This window comes from Coffea arabica, chromosome 2e (assembly GCF_036785885.1).
Source record: "Coffea arabica cultivar ET-39 chromosome 2e, Coffea Arabica ET-39 HiFi, whole genome shotgun sequence".
NCBI lineage: Eukaryota > Viridiplantae > Streptophyta > Magnoliopsida > Gentianales > Rubiaceae > Coffea > Coffea arabica.
This window is the reverse complement of record NC_092313.1, coordinates 45,469,320-45,484,338: the sequence shown is the minus strand read 5'-3', so window position 1 is coordinate 45,484,338 and position 15,019 is coordinate 45,469,320. Positions and strand designations below refer to the sequence as shown.

The following is a 15,019-nucleotide window of genomic DNA, read 5'->3' as shown; positions in this document are numbered from 1 at the left end:
AATGGAACGAGAATGTGACTTAGACCGACAAAAGAGGAAACAAAAGACGGCCGAATCTGGAAATTGCTCCACTTCCACAAATGAGCATTCGGCCAAGGGTCATACACTGATTAAATCAAGCACTAGGAAGCAAAACATGATAATCAAGGCTAAGGAAGTTAGGAAATGTGTGAATTCTGATCAGCCTGTATTACTCATGATTTGCAAACATGTACTCTTGAATGTTGATGAACTCGATAGGGCATTGCCTTCGGGAGTAGTTGCTTTGTCGCAGGTTAAGCAAGGAGAGAATGAGTTGATCATGGCATGCTCCATCCCTAACTCCATTGGTGAGTATCAGAATCTTCATGAAGTTTGCCTCTTAAGTGTTGTATCCCTTTACGATCCATTGGTATTTAACTTCACCCATGAGTCTGTTTTGCTTGTTGGGAGGAGTAATGGAGTTTCAATGGGGGTTCTTGCGCTTGAATCTTGTCCTATGCCTTCTTACCCTTTTGCAACAAGTGTTCCAAGTGATGATCAGTCTAATGCAGTTGAACGTGTTCAAAGTGTTCTTCATTATATCAGTTGCATTTTGGAGGATCCAAAAAGATGTAACCGAAGCTATATGCGTTATCTTCGAGGAGTCATTGGAGTAAAGCCATGAGTTTTTCTTGGCTGGCTGTGAGCATTTTCAAACTGATCAAGAGACCATTATAATAATCATGACGTATGCAAGTATCATTCAATCTAAGAGGGCCAATATGTGGTGGCATTAGATTTGAGGTTTCGTACTCCAACTCTTGCTAGTATCATTCATTTCCATCCAGATTTGAGGACAAATCCTTCTCAAGTGGAGGGGACTGATGTGTGCACGGATGGCGGCCTTGACTCAAGGCTTCCATAGGAACATTGAAGGCTTGGAAGTTGCTAATCAAGGCATCTACACATTGATCCAAGTCAAGGAAGCATCAAGCGCGGCCTTAGCTACTTGGGCCGAGCACTAGGAATGTTAGCATTGTTAGTCGTATGAGTTGTTAGTTGGTTTTGATCATTATCGAGTCATTAGTTGTTAGTTGGTTTGTTAGTCGTGTTTTAATTAATAGTTTATTAGTTATTGGAGTCAAACAATCGGCCCATTCATGTTCAAGAGTGGATCGAGCTCCTTTTCTAGTTTAGGTTGGTGGGCCGCCAATCCTTGACCACAAAGGTTTCTAGCCTATAAAAAGGCGCCTTTTGTACCAGCAAAGGTTAGACACTTTTGATAATAAAATTTCAATTTGTTCTCTTACAATTTCGAGAGTACATTCCTACTTGCTTGGCAAGGGTTATTTGAGCAATCACGCGTGACGTCCTTGGTTGTTCATCCGGCCTATCTACTTGAGTAACCACCTCAATTGGAGTCGCCGTTCTACCGCCTTGAATCGAGTTGAGTCGTCCCTCTTGGTTCTAGGTTCCGTAATCCAAACGGTTGAGTATCCCTCTAGGTCCTTGGGCAATCGTGCTACGTGTCTCGGAACGAGTTGACCGAGGAACGTATCAGTTGGCTTCAGAGCTGGTTGAGGTATCAAGTCGTTATATCCTCGTACTTGTTCTTGTCTAGTTCGTTTTAGGGTTCCTATTTTTCCGCTGTCTTGTTTGTTTGTTGCATCGCTAGTTGTTTCTTCGTTGTTCACAAATCTGTCCGAAGTTGTTTTGCCATTGGCGTCGTCAATTTCTGTCCGTTTTGTGTTCAATCATTGTGTTTTGCAATCGGGCCGTAGTTGGATTTTACTTATGTGTCAAATCTGTCCGAGTTTATTCCCTTGTTGCGCCGAATTTCTGTCCGTGTTTGTACCCTGTCGCGAGTCGTCAATATTCTGTCCGTTCTTGTGTTGGTTCGTTGTCTTGAATCTCCCCATAATTGTGTCCACAAATCTGTCCAAGTGCGTCTTCTAGTTCCGTCCATAGTGCCTTGAATTCCATCGTTGGCTTGTCTATTGCTGTCCATAATTTCTGGTATCATTGTTTTGAGTTATCCAACTTGTTTACTTGGTTTTTCAAATCTGAATTGTGGTGAAACTTGTTGGTATTTGTGAATCTTGAGAGAACCTACAAGAATCTTGAGTTTCTCGACCACAATCTTGAAATTCTTGAAGTTCTTGATAACTTCCTTGAAAGTTCTTGAAGGATCTTGAAGTTCTTGAAGATTCCTTGTGCGTGTGAATTGGCTGAACCAAATCCGGAAAATAGTCCAATCGGCCAAGCTTGTGTTGTGTTGTTCGTATAAGTCAAAAAAAAAAAAAAGAAACGAAAAACAAGAAAGAAAGTCCGAAGTTTATTGCCAAAATCAATCACGGATTACATCTTGTATCCAAGACTACAAAAAGGAAAAAAAAATTTCAAAAGTTTCGGTCCACTACTACTTCTTGAAGTTCTTGAACCTCTTGATTCTTGGAAATTTGTTTCGTCCGTCTAGCGAACAATTTCTTGTACTCTCGAGCATTGGTGAAAGGCTTTCTTGGAGTCTTTGCTTCTATCTAGGGAATATCTTGGGTAACCCATTGGGGGGGGAGCCTGAGGAGGGTTGATTGCGTCACGTTGTTGAGATTCCATCTAGTTGCTATTGTCTTGAACAAACATCCGAAACTGCCTTCCTTGGGTGTGTTTGAACAGAAAATCCGAGCTTGACCTTGTGCTTGCAAGTTAAGGCTAACGTGGGTGGGTCTTTAATAGCCTACCTTCCAACCGTACAAAAGGTTTCCAACCGAATTGTTCTTTCGGGAGTTGGAAGTGACAAAGTGTGCAGTCTCATCATTGATGGTAGTAGTTGCACCAATGTAGCAAGTTTGCCCATGGTAGAGAGCTTGGGACTTCCAACGACTAGACATCCACACCCGTACCGACTACAATGGCTAAGCGAAGATGGTGAAGTACGTGTCTACAAACAGGTACGTCTTCCTTTCTCCATTGGCAACCACATTGACGAAGTTGTTTGTGATGTTGTCCCCATGCATGCTACCCATGTAATTTTAGGAAGACCCTGGCAATTTGATAAGCATGTCACTTTTGATGGTAGATCTAATAAGTACACTCTCTTGCACAATGGAACGAGAATGTGACTTAGACCGACAAAAGAGGAAACAAAAGACGGCCGAATCTGGAAATTGCTCCACTTCCACAAATGAGCATTCGGCCAAGGGTCATACACTGATTAAATCAAGCACTAGGAAGCAAAACATGATAATCAAGGCTAAGGAAGTTAGGAAATGTGTGAATTCTGATCAGCCTGTATTACTCATGATTTGCAAACATGTACTCTTGAATGTTGATGAACTCGATAGGGCATTGCCTTCGGGAGTAGTTGCTTTGTCGCAGGTTAAGCAAGGAGAGAATGAGTTGATCATGGCATGCTCCATCCCTAACTCCATTGGTGAGTATCAGAATCTTCATGAAGTTTGCCTCTTAAGTGTTGTATCCCTTTACGATCCATTGGTATTTAACTTCACCCATGAGTCTGTTTTGGTTGTTGGGAGGAGTAATGGAGTTTCAATGGGGGTTCTTGCGCTTGAATCTTGTCCTATGCCTTCTTACCCTTTTGCAACAAGTGTTCCAAGTGATGATCAGTCTAATGCAGTTGAACGTGTTCAAAGTGTTCTTCATTATATCAGTTGCATTTTGGAGGATCCAAAAAGATGTAACCGAAGCTATATGCGTTATCTTCGAGGAGTCATTGGAGTAAAGCCATGAGTTTTTCTTGGCTGGCTGTGAGCATTTTCAAACTGACCAAGAGACATGTGCACCGCATTATAATAATCATGACGTATGCAAGTATCATTCAATCTAAGAGGGCCAATATGTGGTGGCATTAGATTTGAGGTTTCGTACTCCAACTCTTGCTAGTATCATTCATTTCCATCCAGATTTGAGGACAAATCCTTCTCAAGTGGAGGGGACTGATGTGTGCACGGATGGCGGCCTTGACTCAAGGCTTCCATAGGAACATTGAAGGCTTGGAAGTTGCTAATCAAGGCATCTACACATTGATCCAAGTCAAGGAAGCATCAAGCGCGGCCTTAGCTACTTGGGCCGAGAACTAGGAATGTTAGCATTGTTAGTCGTATGAGTTGTTAGTTGGTTTTGATCATTATCGAGTCATTAGTTGTTAGTTGGTTTGTTAGTCGTGTTTTAATTAATAGTTTATTAGTTATTGGAGTCAAACAATCGGCCCACTCATGTTCAAGAGTGGATCGATCTCCTTTTCTAGTTTAGGTTGGTGGGCCGCCAATCCTTGACTACAAAGGTTTCTAGCCTATAAAAAGGCGCCTTTTGTACCAGCAAAGGTTAGACACTTTTGATAATAAAATTTCAATTTGTTCTCTTACAATTTCGAGAGTACATTCCTACTTGCTTGGCAAGGGTTATTTGAACAATCACGCGTGACGTCCTTGGTTGTTCATCCGGCCTATCTACTTGAGTAACCACCTCAATTGGAGTCGCCGTTCTACCGCCTTGAATCGAGTTGAGTCGTCCCTCTTGGTTCTAGGTTCCGTAATCCAAACGGTTGAGTATCCCTCTAGGTCCTTGGGCAATCGTGCTACGTGTCTCGGAACGAGTTGACCGAGGAACGTATCAGTTGGCTTCAGAGCTGGTTGAGGTATCAAGTCGTTATATCCTCGTACTTGTTCTTGTCTAGTTCGTTTTAGGGTTCCTATTTTTTCGCTGTCTTGTTTGTTTGTTGCATCGCTAGTTGTTTCTTCGTTGTTCACAAATCTGTCCGAAGTTGTTTTGCCATTGGCGTCGTCAATTTCTGTCCGTTTTGTGTTCAATCATTGTGTTTTGCAATCGGGCCGTAGTTGGATTTTACTTATGTGTCAAATCTGTCCGAGTTTATTCCCTTGTTGCGCCGAATTTCTGTCAGTGTTTGTACCCTGTCGCGAGTCGTCAATATTCTGTCCGTTCTTGTGTTGGTTCGTTGTCTTGAATCTCCCCATAATTGTGTCCACAAATCTGTCCAAGTGCGTCTTCTAGTTCCGTCCATAGTGCCTTGAATTCCATCGTTGGCTTGTCTATTGCTGTCCATAATTTCTGGTATCATTGTTTTGAGTTATCCAACTTGTTTACTTGGTTTTTCAAATCTGAATTGTGGTGAAACTTGTTGGTATTTGTGAATCTTGAGAGAACCTACAAGAATCTTGAGTTTCTCGACCACAATCTTGAAATTCTTGAAGTTCTTGATAACTTCCTTGAAAGTTCTTGAAGGATCTTGAAGTTCTTGAAGATTCCTTGTGCGTGTGAATTGGCTGAACCAAATCCGGAAAATAGTCCAATCGGCCAAGCTTGTGTTGTGTTGTTCGTATAAGTCAAAAAAAAAAAAGAAACGAAAAACAAGAAAGAAAGTCCGAAGTTTATTGCCAAAATCAATCACGGATTACATCTTGTATCCAAGACTACAAAAAGGAAAAAAAAATTTCAAAAGTTTCGGTCCACTACTACTTCTTGAAGTTCTTGAACCTCTTGATTCTTGGAAATTTGTTTCGTCCGTCTAGCGAACAATTTCTTGTACTCTCGAGCATTGGTGAAAGGCTTTCTTGGAGTCTTTGCTTCTATCTAGGGAATATCTTGGGTAACCCATTGGGGGGGGAGCCTGAGGAGGGTTGATTGCGTCACGTTGTTGAGATTCCATCTAGTTGCTATTGTCTTGAACAAACATCCGAAACTGCCTTGGGTGTGTTTGAACAGAAAATCCGAGCTTGACCTTGTGCTTGCAAGTTAAGGCTAACGTGGGTGGGTCTTTAATAGCCTACCTTCCAACCGTACAAAAGGTTTCCAACCGAATTGTTCTTTCGGGAGTTGGAAGTGACAAAGTGTGCAGTCTCATCATTGATGGTAGTAGTTGCACCAATGTAGCAAGTTTGCCCATGGTAGAGAGCTTGGGACTTCCAACGACTAGACATCCACACCCGTACCGACTACAATGGCTAAGCGAAGATGGTGAAGTACGTGTCTACAAACAGGTACGTCTTCCTTTCTCCATTGGCAACCACATTGACGAAGTTGTTTGTGATGTTGTCCCCATGCATGCTACCCATGTAATTTTAGGAAGACCCTGGCAATTTGATAAGCATGTCACTTTTGATGGTAGATCTAATAAGTACACTCTCTTGCACAATGGAACGAGAATGTGACTTAGACCGACAAAAGAGGAAACAAAAGACGGCCGAATCTGGAAATTGCTCCACTTCCACAAATGAGCATTCGGCCAAGGGTCATACACTGATTAAATCAAGCACTAGGAAGCAAAACATGATAATCAAGGCTAAGGAAGTTAGGAAATGTGTGAATTCTGATCAGCCTGTATTACTCATGATTTGCAAACATGTACTCTTGAATGTTGATGAACTCGATAGGGCATTGCCTTCGGGAGTAGTTGCTTTGTCGCAGGTTAAGCAAGGAGAGAATGAGTTGATCATGGCATGCTCCATCCCTAACTCCATTGGTGAGTATCAGAATCTTCATGAAGTTTGCCTCTTAAGTGTTGTATCCCTTTACGATCCATTGGTATTTAACTTCACCCATGAGTCTGTTTTGCTTGTTGGGAGGAGTAATGGAGTTTCAATGGGGGTTCTTGCGCTTGAATCTTGTCCTATGCCTTCTTACCCTTTTGCAACAAGTGTTCCAAGTGATGATCAGTCTAATGCAGTTGAACGTGTTCAAAGTGTTCTTCATTATATCAGTTGCATTTTGGAGGATCCAAAAAGATGTAACCGAAGCTATATGCGTTATCTTCGAGGAGTCATTGGAGTAAAGCCATGAGTTTTTCTTGGCTGGCTGTGAGCATTTTCAAACTGATCAAGAGACCATTATAATAATCATGACGTATGCAAGTATCATTCAATCTAAGAGGGCCAATATGTGGTGGCATTAGATTTGAGGTTTCGTACTCCAACTCTTGCTAGTATCATTCATTTCCATCCAGATTTGAGGACAAATCCTTCTCAAGTGGAGGGGACTGATGTGTGCACGGATGGCGGCCTTGACTCAAGGCTTCCATAGGAACATTGAAGGCTTGGAAGTTGCTAATCAAGGCATCTACACATTGATCCAAGTCAAGGAAGCATCAAGCGCGGCCTTAGCTACTTGGGCCGAGCACTAGGAATGTTAGCATTGTTAGTCGTATGAGTTGTTAGTTGGTTTTGATCATTATCGAGTCATTAGTTGTTAGTTGGTTTGTTAGTCGTGTTTTAATTAATAGTTTATTAGTTATTGGAGTCAAACAATCGGCCCTGATGTGAACCAGGGCCAGGGCCCAGTCCAAGTTCCATTGGGCCCAGTCACACGTGCACGGGCCAAGCTCTTCAAGGAATCACTCCAAGCCCTTGTTCGAGCTGTCCACGATCAACATGGAGCCTATAGAGATATTGAAGGCTTGGAGAGGGTCAATCAAGCAACTTACACTTTGGTCCAAGCCCAAGAAGACCCCAGTGGGCCTCCTTACGAAGCGGCCGAGTAGGGCCTTAGTCATTGTTTTCAATTTAGTTGGATTCGTTGTTCGTAGAAGGCATGGGCCGGCCCACCTTGATGACAAGGTAGCCGACCTCCCCTTTAGGTTTCTTTAGGGTTTTGTTATTTCATTAAGCCTATAAATAGGCTAGTCTTGTAAGGTTAAAACTTAGTTTTTGATGAATAAAATTCTCAGTGCATTCGTTTTCTTTCAAAGAGAATTCGAGCCTTTTAACTTGCTTGGCAAGGGTTATTGAGCAATCTCGCGTCCTGTCCTTGATTGTTCATCCGACCTATTCCCCTGGAGTATTCACCTTCATCGGAGTGTCGTCTACCACCTTCAAATCAAATCGTGTTGTCCGTTTGGTTAGAGGTTCCGCACACCAAGCGTAGGACATCCCCGCTAGATCCTTGGGCAAACGTGCTACGTGTCTCGACCGTGGATCGAGGAGCGTATCAGTTGGCTTCAGAGCTTTGGTGGAGGTATCTTCCGTTATATCCGTAGTTGTGTCTTAGTTTTCATTAATTCCGCTGCCTTGTTAAAAAAAAATTCTGTTCGCTAGCTTTGGTATTTTGTTGTGCCGTTTCCTTTCGTTTGATGTCTAGAAATTCTGGTCATTGCTTTTATTAATTGAGTCCGTCCGTTTGTGTCTTCAAGTCTGTCCGTTGCTGCTTTGTTAGTAAAAAAAAAAACAAAACACACAAAATCTGTTTGCATCGCTTGTCAAAGAGAAAAAAAAATTCTGTCCGCTAGTTCTCGTTGTTTGTCGCGTCAATTTCTGGACAGTTGTGTGTTATTGTCGATAGTCCCAATCTGCCCAGATTTCATACTCTAGTGACATCCATTCTGCCCAGCAATTAGCCTTGCCGAATCTGCAAAAAAATAAAAAAAAAAGAAGAAGCAAGTTGCGGCTAGGGTTCCAAGTTGCGGCTAGGGCTTTGCCTTGTGGCCAAATCTGTCCAAATCTTAGTAGCTTATTCAAGTTGTTTACTTATCTTGTCTAAACTGATTTGGGGTTAAAACTTGTTGGAGTTGAGAATCTTGAAGGAAACTACAACCATCTAGGGTTTCTTGAGTTCTTGGAATTAAATCTTGAAGTTCTTGGGAGTTCTTGGGAAATCTTGGAGTTTTTGGCTGATTAGTTGTAGTACGTAGAGCTGCCCAGAAATCTGGTTTGTGAACCTTTCTTCCGTCCAGGTTTAGTTGCAGTTGTTAAGTTAAAAAAAAAAAAAAAAAAAAAAACAGAAACGCAAAAGGCAAGAGGGAAACAAGAAGAACATTCGGCCAACAAGAAACCAAGAAGGAAGCCGTAACTCTTTATTGTCAAATCTGTCTTGTTATTTCTTGTTTCAAACCAGAAAATTACATCAAGAAAAGAAAAGAATTCAAAAGTTTTTGGCCAACCAGAAAATTACATCAAGAAAAGAAAAGGAATTCAAAAGTTTTGGCCAACCTCTTCTTGAAATTCTTGGTTATCTTGAGCCTTGATCACTTGAGCAACCTTTGTTTGAGGTTCTTGATTATCTTGAACTTTAAACACTTGCACTTCCCTTCGCACAAAGAGTTTCTTGTAAGCCCTTGCATCCATACGTGGCTTTCTTGGTTGAGGGGTGAATTTCTTGGGAGATTCTTCAGTAGCATCACTCGCATGCCCTTGGGAGTCCATTAGAGCCGAATTTCTGGAATCACAAGAGTTAATTTCTGGAATCACAAGAGTTAACTTCTGGAGTCACAAGAACCGAATCTGCCTTGAAGGAGAGAGGGCCGAACTTCTTGTTCTTGGAGTAGAGGGAGAGCCGAATTGTTTGGGTAAATTGCGGCTGTGAAGAGGGAGTCTTATAGGGAGTATAACCGACTTTGGGAAGGCCTTCAAAGAGGAGGAAATCTGGAAATTTCAGAGTTCCAAATCTGGTTGGTGTTGTGAGCAAAGTGTGCGGCTGCTCAAGGGGGGGGTTATAAGGGTTCTTTTAGCCGACTTTGGGAAGGGAATAAAGGGAAGATTTCTAGAAAATTGCGGTAAAAGGAGAGAGAGGGAACCGAATCTGTTTGGGGGGGGATTCGAAGTTGCTTAAAGAAGGACTTCAAGGGGATTACCAACTCTAACTTGTTTTCTAACTTAGTTTAGGAGACTAAGTACCACACTTGGATAACACTTGGACACCTTCCTACACTTTCTCCTCCATTTTAGGATATCCTCCTATATTTTATCATCCTTTTTAGGAAACCACTCCTACATCTTAGGAATTCTTAGAGTTTCCTTTCTTGGCAATATTTCCAAATCTGTCCACCACCTTTAAGCCTTCCAAAACCGTCCTTTCCTACACCAAAATATCATCCACTTGCATCCTTCACTCTTGTTTACTCTTGTGGGAAAAGTTGGAGACAATTATTGGACTCGAGCAACATTACTCAACTACCTAAACCAACAGGTAAGGTACTTGGTAAGTTTTATAGAGTGACTTGAGCACTATACACGAGCGCGAGAGATACACTCAGGGAGTGAAGTGAGGATTATATTTGCACTTTCTTGCTTGTTACTAACCTTTGCAGGGGCACAAAAGAGACATGGAGCAAGATCAACAACCACCATCAAAAGACTACTCTCTATTGTTCACCGCCATGAGGCATGAGCTCAAACGAATCAGTGAGCAACAAATGGAGACGTTACACACTCGTTTTGAGGAGTTGTCTAGGAGCCTTACGCGAGGCTCTCGTTCTAGGTCCCATAACCGGAGTAACCATGGCACCAAAGAAACAAATGGCGAAGACTACTCCGCTAGTGAGGATGAGGAACGACCCGAGAGGCCTACAAGGGACATGCCCAAAAACGAAATCAAGGGGCTTAAAATTCAAGTTCCCGCATTCAAGGGCAAAAGTGACCCTGAGGCTTACTTGGAGTGGGAAGGCCGTATCGAGATGGTCTTCGACTGCTATGACTATAGCGAGGAGCAAAAAGTGAAGGTTGCCACCGTCGAGTTCACCGACTACGCACTAGTCTGGTGGGACCAAGTGAGGACCACGAGGAGGAGGATGGGAGAACCACGTGTCCGGACTTGGCGAGAACTCAAGGCACTAATGCGCAAGCGATTTGTTCCTAGCTACTACAATCGTGATCTCCACTCTAAGCTTCAAACACTCACGCAAGGCAACATGAGTGTGGAGGATTACCACAAGGAAATCGAGATGGCCATGATGAGGGCCAACATTCAAGAAGACAACGAAGCCACAATGGCTAGGTTTCTTAGGGGTCTCAATCCTGACCTTCAGGATGCCTTGGAGCTTCAACATTATTTGGACATGCACGACCTTCTAGAACTCGCCATTAAGGCCGAACGGGGGAAGAAATTAAGACGGGGAGCCCGTACTTTCCAATCTCCTACCACCACCTCGTGGAAAGGCAACCAACCACGAAGAGTGACCCACGAAGTTGGAAATGCGACAACACCAACCTATTCTAACCGCTTCCAAGGTAATGCTTCTACCCGTAATGCCTATTCTACACCTAACAAGGTTTCTGATGTGTCCAGGTCTACCTCAAAGGCACCGCAAGAGACTCCTAAAGCTAAGAGTAGGGACATCAAGTGTTTTAAGTGCCAAGGGTTTGGGCATATTCAATCTCAATGTCCAAACCAACGGGTAATGCTGATCACTCACACTGGCGAAATCGTGTCGGATGATGACGAATGTGAGGACATGCCCGAACTGGTCGAAGACGACTGCCTAGAAGTAGAGCCAGCTGGGGAGGCATGCTCGCCTACACGTGGCGAAGTAGGTTGCTTGGTAGCACGACGAGTGTTAACCGCCCGCGTCAAAGAGGACGAGCAGCTACAACGCGAAAACCTATTCTACACCCGCTGTAAGGTAGGCGACAAAGTGTGTAGTCTCATCGTCGACGGTGGGAGTTGCACGAACGTGGCCAGCTTGCTCATGGTTGAAAGTCTAGGACTCACCACTACCCGGCATCCACACCCTTACCGCCTCCAATGGCTAAGTGAGGATGGTGAAGTACGAGTCTTCAAGCAAGCACGCATTCCCTTTTCCATTGGTACTTACACTGATGAAATCGTGTGCGACGTGGTGCCAATGCATGCTACCCATATCATTTTGGGAAGGCCCTGGCAATTCGACAAACACGTCACATTCGATGGAAGAGCAAATAAGTACACACTTTTGCACGATGGCAAACGTAAGGTCCTTACACCTCTCACACCTGCACAAGTTTATGAGGACCAACTACTTTTGCAAAGGGAGTGTGAACAAGACCGTCAAAAGAGGAAACTCAAGGCGGTCGACCCTGGTGACAGCTCCACGCACTACAAGAATTTTGACCTTTAGTGACAATCTATTCTTGTCACAAAAAAGTAAAAAGTCATCACTAATAGATTTTACTGACAACTTTTCGGTCGTCACAGGGTCGTCACTGAATGCCCGTCGGTAAAAGTATACACTGATGACTTAAAAGTCGTCAGTGAATAAAGAGCTTTTGTGACAACTTTTCTCATCAATAAATGCTTTAAGTTTAGTGACAACATGACTTCTTATCAATGATGCATGAAACAATATCGTCACTAAAACTCAACAATGGTCATCAGTATATGGTCCAATTACTAGCAATTTTGTTGTCACTAAACACCTTTCAACAGTGACAACATATTGTTGTCAATATAGAATTTAATTCAATTACAACAATTGTTGTCAATAAAGACATTTGATTTACTGACAATAGGCACTTGTCATTGGAGAATTGTGATTCAGTTACAATATCTTGTCACTGTGTAGTTTGATGTATTTCTTGCTAGAGTAATATAAAAAAATGGGAGCCACCAACAATGCTTAGTGAATAACAAACACATTCACCCATTACAATAGAAAATGCCAAAATATTATAATAATCCTTCCAATATCATAATCATGTGCAACATCACATTATAAAGAGTTTGACAAGTAGTATTAGAATGAGTTGTATCATATAAGGCAAGGGAGCTATACAAAACGAATCCAAGTCCCAAAACATTTTTGTGTTATACGAAACATTTCCTAAGCATAAGATAGCACTATAACCAGTTTTTGAGCTAATAAGTAGCCTCGGCTACTCATCTTCCAAAACTCTAAAATGTGCAATATATCTGCAATAGAAAAATACAATTATTAGTAGATGACAAAACAAACTTGAGACAAGGAAAATCAAATGAGGATTCACAAAAAATAAAGTCTCATATTGGCTATAAATAACAGAAAAAAAGAAGCAAAGAGGAGATAGAGAGTATAAGGGTACCACAAGCGAAAATGGTAGCTTGATTGGTAGATTGTAATATCCTAGACCCAAATCCGAATCCGAAGCCTCTGTCAACAGGTTCAATTGCTGCAAATAATAACAAAAATCAGTCGACTGCAGGAGACATTAAGAAGCTAACTTGAAGCTAATACTAGCACTAGAAAACTATAGAAGGAATTCTTGGTCCTAAAACTAATTGAGAGCCCTCTTGGCCAATAAGTCAGCAAACAATAATGCAAAAAAAAGGAAGCTGAATCAATTACTCTCACACAAACAACTCAACTAAACCATGCAAAAACTTCCAAAAGGAAGGAAAAGAAAATTACTCCTATCATATTCATTAATTGGCAGGAAAATCAAACACAAATCAGAGACCACTTGTAGCTTGTTTATATGCAAATGTCTCCTAGAACAAAGTGAAAATTGTCACTTTTACAAAAACTTTGTTGACAAGACCCAACCATTTGAAACAAGTCTAACATAGATAGAAAGGAGTATATACTTACCCAAACATCACAATAATTGGGAATTCCATAGCAGGGACCAATAGCATCAGCATAATGAGCTGCAAGACAATAACAAACCAATGATGTCCCTACGAAATGATAATGTGCATTATAAGCTCGAAGACAATGAATAAAATGGTAGCTGTAGTTCTTATAAGAAAATGTTTGCATATAAAACATATGTTTTCTTAGGACCTAGAGGGATACTCAACCGTTTGGATTACGGAACCTAGAACCAAGAGGGACGACTCAACTCGATTCAAGGCGGTAGAACGGCGACTCCAATTGAGGTGGTTACTCAAGTAGATAGGCCGGATGAACAACCAAGGACGTCACGCGTGGTTGCTCAAATAACCCTTGCCAAGCAAGTAGGAATGTACTCTCGAAATTGTAAGAGAACAAATTGAAATTTTATTATCAAAAGTGTCTAACCTTTGCTGGTACAAAAGGCGCCTTTTTATAGGCTAGAAACCTTTGTGGTCAAGGATTGGCGGCCCACCAACCTAAACTAGAAAAGGAGCTCGATCCACTCTTGAACATGAGTGGGCCGATTGTTTGACTCCAATAACTAATAAACTATTAATTAAAACACGACTAACAAACCAACTAACAACTAATGACTCGATAATGATCAAAACCAACTAACAACTCATACGACTAACAATGCTAACATTCCTAGTGCTCGGCCCAAGTAGCTAAGGCCGCGCTTGATGCTTCCTTGACTTGGATCAATGTGTAGATGCCTTGATTAGCAACTTCCAAGCCTTCAATGTTCCTATGGAAGCCTTGAGTCAAGGCCGCCATCCGTGCACACATCAGTCCCCTCCACTTGAGAAGGATTTGTCCTCAAATCTGGATGGAAATGAATGATACTAGCAAGAGTTGGAGTACGAAACCTCAAATCTAATGCCACCACATATTGGCCCTCTTAGATTGAATGATACTTGCATACGTCATGATTATTATAATGCGGTGCACATGTCTCTTGGTCAGTTTGAAAATGCTCACAGCCAGCCAAGAAAAACTCATGGCTTTACTCCAATGACTCCTCGAAGATAACGCATATAGCTTCGGTTACATCTTTTTGGATCCTCCAAAATGCAACTGATATAATGAAGAACACTTTGAACACGTTCAACTGCATTAGACTGATCATCACTTGGAACACTTGTTGCAAAAGGGTAAGAAGGCATAGGACAAGATTCAACCGCAAGAACCCCCATTGAAACTCCATTACTCCTCCCAACAAGCAAAACAGACTCATGGGTGAAGTTAAATACCAATGGATCGTAAAGGGATACAACACTTAAGAGGCAAACTTCATGAAGATTCTGATATTCACCAATGGAGTTAGGGATGGAGCATGCCATGATCAACTCATTCTCTCCTTGCTTAACCTGCGACAAAGCAACTACTCCCGAAGGCAATGCCCTATCGAGTTCATCAACATTCAAGAGTACATGTTTGCAAATCATGAGTAATACAGGCTGATCAGAATTCACACATTTCCTAACTTCCTTAGCCTTGATTATCACGTTTTGCTTCCTAGTGCTTGATTTAATCAGTGTATGACCCTTGGCCGAATGCTCATTTGTGGAAGTGGAGCAATTTCCAGATTCGGCCGTCTTTTGTTTCCTCTTTTGTCGGTCTAAGTCACATTCTCGTTCCATTGTGCAAGAGAGTGTACTTATTAGATCTACCATCAAAAGTGACATGCTTATCAAATTGCCAGGGTCTTCCTAAAATTACATGGGTAGCATGCATGGGGACAACATC

At 42.0% G+C, this 15,019-nt stretch overlaps 1 long non-coding RNA gene and 1 pseudogene across 1 annotated transcript; one reads left to right on the top strand and one right to left on the bottom strand.

Annotated features, from left to right (window-relative positions):
* LOC140036309 (uncharacterized) overlaps positions 1-11,022 on the top strand; it is a 123,552-nt pseudogene extending 112,530 nt beyond the window's left edge.
* A 1,300-nt stretch (positions 11,023-12,322) lies between these two features.
* LOC113720951 (uncharacterized) lies at positions 12,323-13,420 on the bottom strand. The gene is made up of 3 exons (XR_011841217.1): positions 13,244-13,420; positions 12,738-12,824; positions 12,323-12,588 (listed from the first exon to the last, which is right to left on the bottom strand). It is a non-coding gene; the product is annotated as an uncharacterized lncRNA (long non-coding RNA).
* Between the last annotated feature and the right edge of the window lie 1,599 nt (positions 13,421-15,019).